Here is a 13,545-nt window from a genome sequence, read left to right as displayed (position 1 = left end):
CTTTGTAGTGGTCCAGCCTCCACTGGCTGATAAATGCATCTGCGCTTTTTCCTATGCGCGCCGCCGGTAGACACGTCCGGTGGGCGCTACTTAATCAACTATTTACCTGGTTGATCTCCGGCCGCTCAGCGCGATGCTTGCGCAATACAGTCATGCCTGAGTGCGCACCCGGCAACCACATCCGGTGCGCGCTCTAATTCACTGATCACCTGGTTGATCCTGCCTCCGCTGGTCACCGCATCTAAGTGCGCACCCGGCAGCTACTTCCGATGCACGCTGATGGTTTCTGTCCCCCTTTGCACAAACTAAGGTTCCGTGTGCCAACAGGTGCTGGGCGCATGCGTGCGCCTCCTTCTGCCCGCGCGGTATACAGCGCCGGCCAAGTAGGCTTTTGGTCCCCCACATGGAGAACGGGGAATGTGACCGCGGCGCCGGCTCCAGCTCGGCGTGCCTCACGAGTACTCACCAGTGCCATGACCCCTGCAATACCGCCACCTCCATCCATTCCTCCCACGCTGTGGGGGGGGGGAGGGTTGGGGGTGACTGCACCATGTGCTCAACAGGGAGGGCATTAGTACCTCCAAGGAGTCTCTATCTTGCCCGGGCACAGATGTGCCTCACAGGCTGCATGGCCACTATGGGTCAACAGGGAGGGTACAAATATTGTGACCTCCGAGGACTTAAAAGTGACAGGTTCTGCAGCATCAGGGAGGATATACTGCCGTGGCCTCCGAGGCTCCATCTTCACCCAGGCAATGCCTCATGGGCTGTGGCCATGCTTCACTCAACGGGGGCATGGTATACATGGCCCCCGAGGCGACTACCGGTACCTGGTGACGGGTGCAGCAGACCAGCGCCTGCCCAAATCCACCCGACCCAGGCATCCTCTTCTGTCTTCATCATAAATCTTCACCTTGAGGGTTCCCCGTCAAGGACAGGAAACCCACTGATGTGGAGAGAGGAGCTGCCCCTTTTATCTTGAAGGTTTCCTGTCCTTGATGTACGGATCCCCTCTCTCGTGGTGCCGTCATGTATGATGGAAAAAAACCATCTCTTGCAATCGCTGTTCTCTTTTGACGGTGTGGAGTTAAAATGATGAACCCTCAATCCACCATCCTCTTAACAGGGAAGTGGAGAGGGATCGTCCGCCTTCTTGCATCATCTGCTAAATAGGGGTGATGCAAAGGGGGATGTTCGGATGCCAAAAAGGGTGCCTCTGTACATCCACAGAGTTCAGGTCACCGGGTGGACAGGGCTGGTTGTCTGGCGTTAGGCCTGGCTGCAGAAGAGGATACATGGAGGCGACACTCCATGTGCTAGTCTATTAATGGTGTAGGGAGATCGGTGCCCTTTAAAAGGAACTGTTGCCCCTAAGAGTCAGACCAGGCATGGCATCCCACGTCCTAGGGGGTATACGTGAAGGGGACACCCCACGTGTTTGCATATTGGCTGAAAAAAGGATACCGTGCTTGCAGAGGCTTCTGTCCAGTGAATCGCTTATCCGGACGCTCCCTGTCCAGGTGAATGGCAAATGCTCTGCTGGGAGTTTAGTCCAAGGAGGATGCAGGAGGTTAGCGAACCCAACAGGGACATAGCCCACCTAAGGGACATAGTGGGATGGTTTGACGCTCTCAACACCTGGTGCCAAAGGTGGATCAACTTATCAGGTGGCAGACGACACTTCTGCCTCTCCGAGTCCAAAATGAGCCCCAGAAACTGCTGCACCTTTAAGGTCCTCTCTACCTGAACTAAGCAGTGATCGGATGACCTGCCTACAATAATAATAATTTTTATTTATATAGCGCCAACATATTCCGCTGCAGTTTATAATTAATCGGGGAAATGTACAGACAAATTCAATACAAGACAATTTAAACAGTGACATTAGGAGTGAGGTCCCTGCTCACAAGCTTACAATCTACAAGAAAATGGGGGGACACAATAGGTGAAAAGTGCTTGTTATTTCAAGTCTGGCAATTATAGTAAATAGGGTTTTTCACATAAAGCTGCATGATACGGTCATCAGCCCATGTGTTTAAGTGCAATAGTCAAGTATCAAGTGCAGTTATCATGTGCATGGAGGGTGTGGAGACAGATGAATAATAGGGTGTAGATTTCGAATAATATTTGGAAGGAGGGAACAGGGCCAAGTTAGTTTACTGAGTAGTTGATGTGGTAGGCTTGTTTGAAGAGATGGGTTTTCAAAGCGCGCTTGAATAGGTCGGGGCTAGGTATCAGCCTGATCGTCTGGGGAAGTGCATTCCAGAGAGCTGGTGCAGCACTAGAGAAGTCTTGGAGACGGAGGGGCGAAGTTCAGATTACGGGGGATGTTAGTCTTAGGTCATTTGTAGAACGGAGGGCACGTGTAGGGCGATAGAGATGAGAGAGGAGATATAAGGCGGTGCAGAACTGTGGAGAGCTTTGTGGGTGAGAGAGATGAGCTTATACTGGACCCTGTAGCCAATAGGTAGCCGCAATAAGAAAGTCATTCAGGTAGGGAATAATCAGGACATTGGTTTCGCACAGGTGGGCTATGACCTCGCAAACTACCTTTGTAAAAACGAGAGGGGCCACCGCAAGACTGGAGGGGAAAGCTCGAAAGTGAAAATGGCTTTGCAAATTTTAACCCTTATAACTTGCTACATTTTCACGAAAATTTCCGTTTTTTCCCCAAATTAATGCAAATCAAAGAAATTTCACCACTATCACGAAGTACAATATGTCACGAGAAAACAATCTCAGAATCTGTCTGATCCATTGAAGTGTTCCAGAGTTATGACTTCATAAAGTGACACTGATCAGAATTGTAAAAATTGGCTTGGTCAGGAAGGTGAAAGCAGGCTTTGGGGCGAAGGGGTTAAAACCTGTGATCATTCAACTTTTAATTTGTGTGTACCTATATATGTCATAGTCCTCATTTTTTTGAGTACCTATCATCTTCCAACGGGGTCCATAAATAGCTATAATTATCTTTTTTTTCCCTGCGTTGCCAAAGTCACATGTATGCTGAAATCATGCTGGTGCTACTGATGTTGCATCCACAGTAGTGCAGCATTTAAAAGACCTGTGGCCGGAACTCTAGTCACAAGTGAAAGATGTTGTCCATGCTCCACACGTGTCCAGACATGCCAGTCATGTGTAACAGTTGTAAGATTGTAGTAGCATCGTACGTAGTGAAGAGGCATTGACCCACAAAGTTCCAACACAAAAGTCTCTTTAATGTGTTTCTTCACAGCAATTCACTCCAATTCACACAAATGCATACAACTTCTCTACACTAACTTGGGTTGGTGGCAAAGCAGTAACCACTCGGGCAACATCTCTGACAATGTCAGGATACAGAAGAATCGCTTGTTGCACTGTTATTTTTGATGAATGGTGAAATTTCTCAATTTCTTTTAGTGCACATGAAAAATTCTGCTGAAATGTACTGGCTGTGTTCTTTGATGGGGATGACTCTTCTATGCGGGAACGCTTTGCACGGTCCTTGTGATCCAAATATTTTTCGAAATTAAATTCTTCATCAGTTGATGAGGGTGAAGATGTGGCGGGACGACCAAATTCTTCTTGTTCCTCCTGACTGTCCTGCAACTCTTTCATCCTTAATGCTATTTCAAACAGAGCTTCTTTTCCTTTAGTTAGCTGTTGATCATCTAGAATAATCCGATGCATTGGGTCTACATAAACAGCTGCCAAAAGAATGTTATTTTGTAATAGTAGCTCCTCTCTCTGTTTCATTGATGTAGCAATGCCACTTGCAATTAACCCTCCTCTTTGGGACAGGCGAAACATCAGGTTCTTCCACTCCTTTAAGAAAATACCTGGAATTAAGTCCTCTGCTTGTAATTTTTTAGTCACTGTAAATGGGTGCTCTAGCAATTTTTCCAGATCAGTCACCTGATTCCACGGACTTTCATTTAGCGTCAGTTGAGGGTTATCCATGTCTACAAGAAAGGTTTTCAGTTCAACCAAGCGCTGAATGATTAAGTACTGCCCCATCGTGTGGCTTGATCAATAATTGCCCCTTTTCCAGCACGTGTCTTCAAAATTGAGTCAACTTTAGGGGTTCTGGCAACAGTAGCCAATTTTCTCACCTTGCCAATCAGTGCAGCAGCATGTCCTTCTTGCAGACTGTCTCTTATAGCCAGCTGTAGCGTATGCACAACACAGCGCATGTGATGAATGAAAGAACGTATTGACAGAGTTTCAACAAGATCATCTAAACCAGGGGTGTCAAACTGCATTCCTCGAGGGCTGCGAACAGGTTATGTTTTCAGGATTTCCTTGTACTGCACAGGTGCTAATTTAATCACCAACTCATTATTTGTGTAGGTGATTAAATTATCACCTGTGCAGTACAAGGAAATCCTGAAAACATGACCTGTTTGCAGCCCTCCAGGAATGCAGTTTGACACCCCTGATCTAAACTATCATATTGCTGTTCATCTGAAGCAACTTCAGTTTGCTCCTCAGTTACAATACTGTGTTCCTCTATTTCAAACATTTCTGTGTCTGTGGACCCAGAATGTTCTAGATGCTGGTCACCATCATTACTCTCATTCATTAGCTTAACCCCTTCCCGACCTTTGACGCAGCGTATGCGTCATGAAAACCCGTGCCAATCCGACCTGTGACGCAGCATATGCGTCATGGCCGGATTGTGCTCCTGCAGGCCGGGTGAAAGGGTTAACTCCCATTTCACCCGGCCTGCAGGGACAGGGGGAGTGGTAGTTTAGCCCAGGGGGGGTGGCTTCACCCCCCGTGGCTATGATCGCTCTGATTGGCTGTTGAAAGTGAAACTGCCAATCAGAGCGATTTGTAATATTTCACCTAAAAAACTGGTGAAATATTACAATCCAGCCATGGCTGATGCTGCAATATCATCGGCCATGGCTGGAAACACTTTTGTGCCCCCACCCCACCGATCGCCCCCCCAACCCCCCGATCTGTGGTCCGCTCCCCTCTGTCCTGTGCTCCGCTCCCCCATCCTCCTGTCCGCTCCCCCGTGCTCCAATCCCCCCCCATGCACACCGATCCGCCCGCACACCGATCCGCCCGCCCGCACACCGATCCACCCCCCCATGCTCCGATCCACCCCCCATGCTCCGATCCACCCCCCCGTGCTCCGACGCCCCCCCCCGTGCCCTGATCTCCCCCCCCTTATACTTACCGAGCCTCCCGGGGTCCGTCCGTCTTCTTTCCTGGGCGCCGCCATGTTCCAAAATGGCGGGCGCATGCGCAGTGCGCCCGCCGAATCTGCTGGCCGGCAGATTCGTTCCAATGTGAATTTTGATCACTGTGATAAAACCTATCACAGTGATCAAAATAAAAAAAACAGTAAATAACCCCCTTCCCCTTTGTCCCCCATAGGTAGGGACAATAAAATAAAGAATTTTTTTTTTCCACTAAGGTTGGAGTTAGAACTAGGGTTAGGGTTAGGGTTAGGGGTAGGGTTAGGGGTAGGGTTAGGGTATGTGCACACGTATTCTGGTCCTCTGCGGATTTTTCCGCAGCGGATTTGATAAATCCGCAGTGCTAAACCGCTGTGGATTTATCACGGATTTACCGCGGTTTTTCTGCGCATTTCACTGCGGTTTTACAACTGCGATTTTCTATTGGAGCAGTTGTAAAACCGCTGCGGAATCCGCAGAAAGAAGTGACATGCTGTGGAATGTAAACCGCTGCGTTTCTGTGCAGTTTTTCCGCAGCATGTGTACAGCGATTTTTGTTTCCCATAGGTTTACATTGAAATGTAAACTCATGGGAAACTGCTGCGGATCCGCAGCATTTTCCGCAGCGTGTGCACATACCTTTAGAATTAGGCTATGTGCACACGGTGCGGATTTGGCTGCGGATCCGCAGCGGATTGGCCGCTGCGGATCTGCAGCAGTGTTCCATCAGGTTTACAGTACCATGTAAACATATGGAAAACCAAATCCGCTGTGCCCATGGTGCGGAAAATACAGCGCGGAAACGCTGCGCTGTATTTTCCGCAGCATGTCAATTCTTTGTGCGGATTCCGCAGCGTTTTACACCTGATCCTCAATAGGAATCCGCAGGTGAAATCCGCACAAAAAACACTGGAAATCCGCGGTAAATCCGCAGGTAAAACGTAGTGCCTTTTACCCGCGGATTTTTCTAAAATGGTGCGGAAAAATCTCACACGAATCCGCAACGTGGGCACATAGCCTTAGTGTTAGGGTTGGGTTGGAATTAGGGTTGTGGTTAGGGTTAGGGGTGTGTTGGGGTTAGGGTTGTGGTTAGGGTTACGGCTACAGTTGGGATAATGGTTAGGGGTGTGTTGGCGTTAGAATTGAGGGGTTTCCACTGTTTAGGCACATCAGGGGGTCTCCAAACGCAACATGGCGCCACCATTGATTCCAGCCAATCTTTTATTCAAAAAGTCAAATGGTGCTCCCTCCCTTCCGAGCCCCGACGTGTGCCCAAACAGTGGTTTACCCCCACATATGGGGTACCAGCATAGTCAGGACAAACTGCGCAACAATTACTGGGGTCCAATTTCTCCTGTTACCCTTGAGAAAATAAAAAATTGCTTGCTAAAACATCATTTTTGAGGAAAGAAAAATGATTTTTTATTTTCACGGCTCTGCGTTGTAAACGTCTGTGAAGCACTTGGGGGTTCAAAGTGCTCACCACATATCTAGATAAGTTCCTTGGGGGGTCTAGTTTCCAAAATGGGGTCACTTGTGTGGGGTTTCTACTGTTTAGGCACACCAGGGGCTCTGCAAATGCAACGTGACGCCCGCAGACCATTCCATCAAAGTCTGCATTTCCAAAGTCACTACTTCCCTTCTGAGCCCCGACGTGTGACCAAACAGTGGTTTACCCCCACATATGGGGTATCTGCGTACTCAAGACAAACTGGACAACAACATTTATTGTCCAATTTCTCCTATTACCGTTGGCAAAATAGGAAATTCCTGGCTAAAAAATCATTTTTGAGGAAAGAAAAATTATTTTATATTTTCATGGCTCTGCGTTATAAACTTCTGTGAAGCACCTGGGGGTTTAAAGTGCTCAGTATGCATCTAGATAAGTTTCTTGGGGGGGTCTAGTTTCCAAAATGGGGTCACTTGTGGGGGAGCTCCAATGCATAGGCACACAGGGGCTCTCCAAAAGCGACATGGTGTCTGCTAACAATTGGAGCTAATTTTCCATTCAAAAAGTCAAAAGGCGCGCCTTCCCTTCCGAGCCCTGCCGTGTGCCCAAACAGTGGTTTACCCCCACATATGAGGTATCGGCATACTCGGGAGAAATTGCCCAACAAATTTTAGGATCCATTTTATCCTATTGCCCATGTGAAAATGACAAAATTGAGGCAAAAAGATTTTTTTTGTGAGAAAAAAGAACTTTTTCATTTTTACGGATCAATTTGTGAAGCACCTGAGGGTTTAAAGTGCTCACTAGGCATCTAGATAAGTTCCTTGGGGGGTCCAGTTTCCAAAATGGGGTCACTTGTGGGGGAGCTCCAATGTTTAGGCACACAGGGTCTCTCCAAACGCGACATGGTGTCCGCTAACGATGGAGATAATTTTTCAATCAAAAAGTCAAATGGCGCTCCTTCCCTTCCAAGCCCTGCCGTGCGCCCAAACAGTGGTTTACCCCCACATATGAGGTATCAGCGTACTCAGGACAAATTGGACAACAACTTTCGTGGTTCAGTTTCTCCTTTTACCATTGGGAAAATAAAAAAATTGTTGCTGAAAGATCATTTTTGTGACTAAAAAGTTAAATGTTCATTTTTTCCTTCCATGTTGCTTCTGCTGCTGTGAAGCACCTGAAGGGTTAATAAACTTCTTGAATGTGGTTTTGTGCACCTTGAGGGGTGCAGTTTTTAAAATGGTGTCACTTTTGGGTATTTTCAGCCATATAGACCCCTCAATCTGACTTCAAATGTGAGGTGGTCCCTAAAAAAATGGTTTTGTAAATTTTGTTGTAAAAATGAGAAATCGCTGGTCAAATTTTAACCCTTATAACTTCCTTGCAAAAAAAAATTTTTGTTTCCAAAATTGTGCTGATGTAAAGTAGACGTGTGGAAAATGTTATTAACTATTTTGTGTCACATAACTCTCTGGTTTAACAGAATAAAAATTCAAAATGTGAAAATTGCGAAATTTTCAAAATTTTCACCAAATTTCCGTTTTTATCACAAATAAACACAGAATTTATTGACCTAAATTTACCACTAACATGAAGCCCAATATGTCACGAAAAAACAGTCTCAGAACCGCTAGGATCCATTGAAGCGTTCCTGAGTTATTACCTCATAAAGGGACACTGGTCAGAATTGCAAAAAACGGCAAGGTCTTTAAGGTCAAAATAGGCTGGGTCATGAAGGGGTTAATAATACTTATCATATGTGAAGCATTGTCAGTTACGACAGAAAGAACTTGCTCTTTTTTAATTTCATAGTCTTGCAGAACCTTTTCCACCAAGACCTGGAGAAACTCACTGGTGTGATGAGCTTTGGTGTCTTTCACTGCCAATGTCTTGGTAACTATTTCATTTTTGTCACAAACAAATCGGACATTGATGGCAAAATAGTTCACTCTGTGACGTGTGCAGGCATCCATTTTAAGAAACAGAAAGCGTCCCTTGAGAGCTTTTTAAGTTCTTCCTTTTGTTTAAAAGCTTCTTCGATTACTAATTTTCGAATACTCTCTCTCCAGAGAAACACCAAGCTTGCGGGCCATTTCCCCATTCAGACACATAAAAGCTGGTCGTGAAAATAATGAAAAAGGCACACTATCCTTTACAACAAGCTCTATGATGTTTTTCAAATGTATCTACTGTCATTGTCACAGTAACTGTCACTGACAAAATATCTTTCAACTGATGGCTGCAAAGTTCTCTGCTCCTTTGTTTGGCTGGAAGAGCTGGGCACTGGTTCATTGGTTTGGATGCAGTCTTTCTCATCCACTGCTTTCAGTACTTCTGGATGAAAGCGCTGTAAATGTCTCTTTAGATTAGAAGCTCTGGTAGGAGCATTTTTATCTTTGCCTGAATATGCACGGATCTTGGCTTCACAGCATTTGTTTTCGTCTGTATCGTTTGTCATACACTGACAGACATAATGTTTTCTATCTTGAGTGATGGTGAAATGTTCAAATACAGCTGATTTAATGTGATGCTTCTTTGACATTCTCAGGTTTTTAATTCTGCATTCACAATCCAAATGACAATTGTTTTTCCTAAAAACAATCGTACAAAATTATTGCCAGGTCATACAACTGATATAGTGGTCAGTAATACTGCTATTCCTCATGTACTCACAGTTAACTGATGCAGTTTGTTGAAAGGAGAATACTTCTTACAGTCTTCCTCTTCTGAGTAGCAGCTGTGAGATGCTTGGAAGACGCTCACCAAACATCTAGTCTAGAGGAGGAGCTTTACTACTAAGAATTTGCAACACATTTTCACTTTCAGTTTCATACATTGTAAGTAGGGGGGTTGGGGCAGCATGAGGTTAACCAAGTATAAGATTAGATAAGGGCAGTGGAGAACAGTGACACACAAGAAGAAATGTCTCTACCTCCAGCAGAACTGCTTATCAATGTTGTTCATAGTTTGATAGAACATATTTATTTGAGTAACATTTATAAAATTCATATGAAAGTTCAATTATGAAATATTAATAAAAAATATTTAAAGCTGGAGTCTGAGTCGGTACACTTTTACTGACTCCAACCAAAACTAACTCCAACTCCACGACTCCGACTCCACAGCCCTGATATTATTAGTGTTCAGTTCACACCAGTTCATAGTACTACATATCATATGGCTTTAGATTTGCAGTCCCTAAACAGGCCAGACTTCCCTGGTCTAGTTTCCCTGGGCGACCGCACGCCATATTACAGTCTCCATCTACACAGACTCATATGTTGCAGACACTACACACACCAGCCTCCTCAGACTAGTTCCCGTGGGTGTCCTGCATCGCTGCATCACAGGCTCTTACAGTCTCTTTACTCACACAGCTGTACAAAGCCCAGGATATCCTCCGGAGAGCAGATGTGCACCATATCCAACTGTTTGCAATTGTTACACATGCTAGTCCTCTTTCGGGCACAGGGCATCCACCTCTGGGCACAGGACTGTCCACATCCGACTCCTTCGGGCACAGGACATCTACCTCCAGGCACAGGGCTGTCCACATCTGAGACCAGTACCATGGATGACTTGCATCGCTGTATATGCTGCGGGTGCCAGGCTATTCAGCTGCCTTGGGGGTGGCTCCGCTGGCCTGTGCCTCCATGCACTCAGCCAGCGATTTGCAGGCCTCTGCTCTGCACACACCAGACTGACACTGACATGCTCCTCACACACCTGACACACCCATACCTCTTACTGCAGGGCTTTTAACACCCACAAACCTGGATCGGAAATCCGTGACTCCCATGCACACCTATGGACTTCATCCATCTGCATGCACATTCTGGGGAGCACAAACAGCGCCCCCTAGCTGTAACAGGGGTCACAGCCTCACACAGTATTGGGCTTATGCATGTGAGGAATTTTGGTTTATCTAGCTTTACCATTTACTTATGACATCTTGATTATAGACATCCTATATTTATTCACACTAACTACTTTATTTATTCATGTGCTAGTCGCTGTTTCTCCCATGTCTTTCTTGTATCAAATTCCACACTACTTTAGAGGTACTATGGCACTGATTCATCAATGTGGACTTTTTTAAGTCCTTTTTTTATGTTTTCTGCTGTTACTTGCTGTTTTTGGTGCCAGATTCTTCAAAACAAAGTACCGTATTTTCCGGCGTATGAGACGACTGGGCGTATAAGACGACGAGAGCTGCTATGTGATTCCTTTGTTATACCAATTGTTATTGGAGTCCACATTTTAAATTTTTTCATGACAATAAAGCTATTTTGGATCTTATCAGAGACTATTACTCTTTCCTGGAGCTGGATCTCCCTCGTTTCTTTTGTATCCATGACGTTGTTGGCTGCACGCTTGATCCTTGCTCGGATTTCTTCTTGGAATTTGGACTCCATTTGGGTGAGCTGAAGATTTTTTCTTCTCTTTTTTACGTATAAGACGACCCCCAACTTTTCCAGTTAAAATATAAAATCTTCTCAAAAGTCGGGGGTTGTCTTATATGCCGGGTGTTGTCTTATAGGGTGGGTGCGGAGCAATCTGCGGTCGACGTATATAGTGGGGGGGGAGTGGTCCCGATGACGAGGTGAGGGAGCGCCTCACCAGGAAGGTGTAAGTGAAGCAAACTGTCAGCGTCTGGGATGCCAGGGGTATGCAAAAAAGAGAGAGAGCGGTGCTGTGCCTAGAAAAACACTCCTCTTTCACTCATCTGGCTCACCCTTGTATCCTATTATCTCCTACTCTGCCTCACTTACACCTTCCCGGTGAGGTACTCCGCACCTGCCCTATAAGACGACACCTGGCGTATAAGATGATACCCGACTTTTGAGAAGATTTTCAGGGGTTAAAAAGTAGTCTTATACGCCAGAAAATACAGTACTATTATCTTTTTCTGTCTTGAGGTGTGTGTGTTTTCATGACTTTGGTGCAAAAACTGCTCCAAAATACTGAGGTACTCAAAAATAAAGTGTGTGTGTGTGTGTGTGTGTGTGTGTGTGTGTGTGTGTGTGTGTGTGTGTGTGTGTGTGTGTGAAAAATCCTTTCACCCTATTCAAAATAAAACAATAAAAAAACAAACAAAAATCAAACATACACATTTTTTGTATTTCCGCGTTCATAATAACCCGATCTCTCAATAAAAAAAAAAGGATTAACCAGATCACTGAACAGCCTAGCGAGAAAAATTTGAAAACGCCAGAATTACGTTTTTTTGGTAGTTGCGACATTGCATGAAAATGTAATAACGGGCAATCAAAAGAACGTATCTGCACAAAAGTGGTATATGGTAATTAAAAACACCAGCTCGGCACGCAAAAAAAAAAGCCCTCACCCGAACCCAGATCATGAAAAATGGAGACGCTATGCTTTTTTTTTTTTTAAGCAAAGTTTGGAATTTTTTTTACCACTTAGATAAAACGTAACCTAGACATTTTTGGTGTCTATGAACTCGTAATGACCTCGAGAATCAAAGTGGAAGGTCAGTTTTAGCATTTAGTGAACCTAGCAAAACAGCCAAACAAAAAACAAGTGTGGGATTGCACTTTTTTTGCAATTTCACTGCACTTGGAATTTTTTTGCCGTTTTCTAGTACACGACATGCTAAAACCAATGATGTCGTTGAAAAGTGCAACTTGTCCCGCAAAAAACAAGCCCTCAGCCAATATTGACGGAAAAATAAAAAAATTATGGCTCTGAGAAGGAGGGGAGCGAAAAACGAGAATGCAAAAACGGAAAAGGGCAAAGTCGTGAAGGGGTTAAAAAAAGCACAGAGTAATGGATGGAATGCAAACAAAAAAAAGCCACAAAACATTTGCCCGTGTTTGCTACTTTGAATTATCAGTGATCCTACAGTTTCATTGTACCATTTCTTCTTTATTGGTATTCACACGATCTGTTCTGCTTTTTAGTTCTGTATTATATTTGTGATTATGAATAAAACATTTACATATCGGTGTATGAAGTACTTTTTTGTAAGTTTATTAGTTGTATATTTTGCGAGACTGCACCACTCGAGGGACATTATATATATCTAGCTCTATCTGTAGATATATCTATCCAACTATAGACATCTATATACATCTCTCTCTATAATTAAAACTAGATCATGGCCAGATTCTAACGCATCGGGTATTCTAGAATATGCATGTCCCCGTAGTATATGGACAATGATGATTCCAGAATTCGCGGCAGACTGTGCCCGTCGCTGATTGGTCGAGGCAACCTTTATGACATCATCGTCGCCATGGCAACCATTATGACATCTACGTCAATACTGTGCCCGTCGCTGAATCAGAAACGTGGGATTTCTACATCCTTTATGACATCATCGTCGCTGTGCCCGTTGCTGATTGGTCGAGGCCTGGCGGCCTCGACCAATCAGAGATGCGGGATTTCTACGTCGATACTGTGCCCGTCGCTGATTGGTCGAGGCCTGGCGGCCTCGACCAATCAGACGCGGGATTTCCAGGACAGACAGACAGAAAGACAGACAGACGGAAAAACCCTTAGACAATTATATATATAGATAAATCTACTATATAATTGTCTAAGGGTCACTTCCGTCTGTCTGTCTGTCACGGATATTCATTGGTCGCGGCCTCTGTCTGTCATGGAATCCAAGTAGCTCATTGGTCGCCGCAAAACAGCCACGACCAATCAGCGACAGGCACAGTCCGGAAGAAAATGGCCGCTCCTTCCTCCCCGCAGTCACCGCTCACACAGGGTTAATGCCGGCGTTAACGGACTGCGTTATGCTGCAGGTAATGCACTCTGTTACCGCCGCTATTAACCCTGAAAAAAAACCTGCTATACTCACCCTCCGTAGTCCGCCGAGCCGCTCGTGCCCGCCGCCATCTTCTGTTCCCAGTGACGCATTGCGAAATTACCCACAAGACTTAAGGCTACTTT

This window comes from Ranitomeya imitator, chromosome 2 (genome assembly GCF_032444005.1).
Source record: "Ranitomeya imitator isolate aRanImi1 chromosome 2, aRanImi1.pri, whole genome shotgun sequence".
Taxonomy (NCBI): Eukaryota; Metazoa; Chordata; class Amphibia; order Anura; family Dendrobatidae; genus Ranitomeya; species Ranitomeya imitator.
This window is presented reverse-complemented; position numbering follows the sequence as displayed.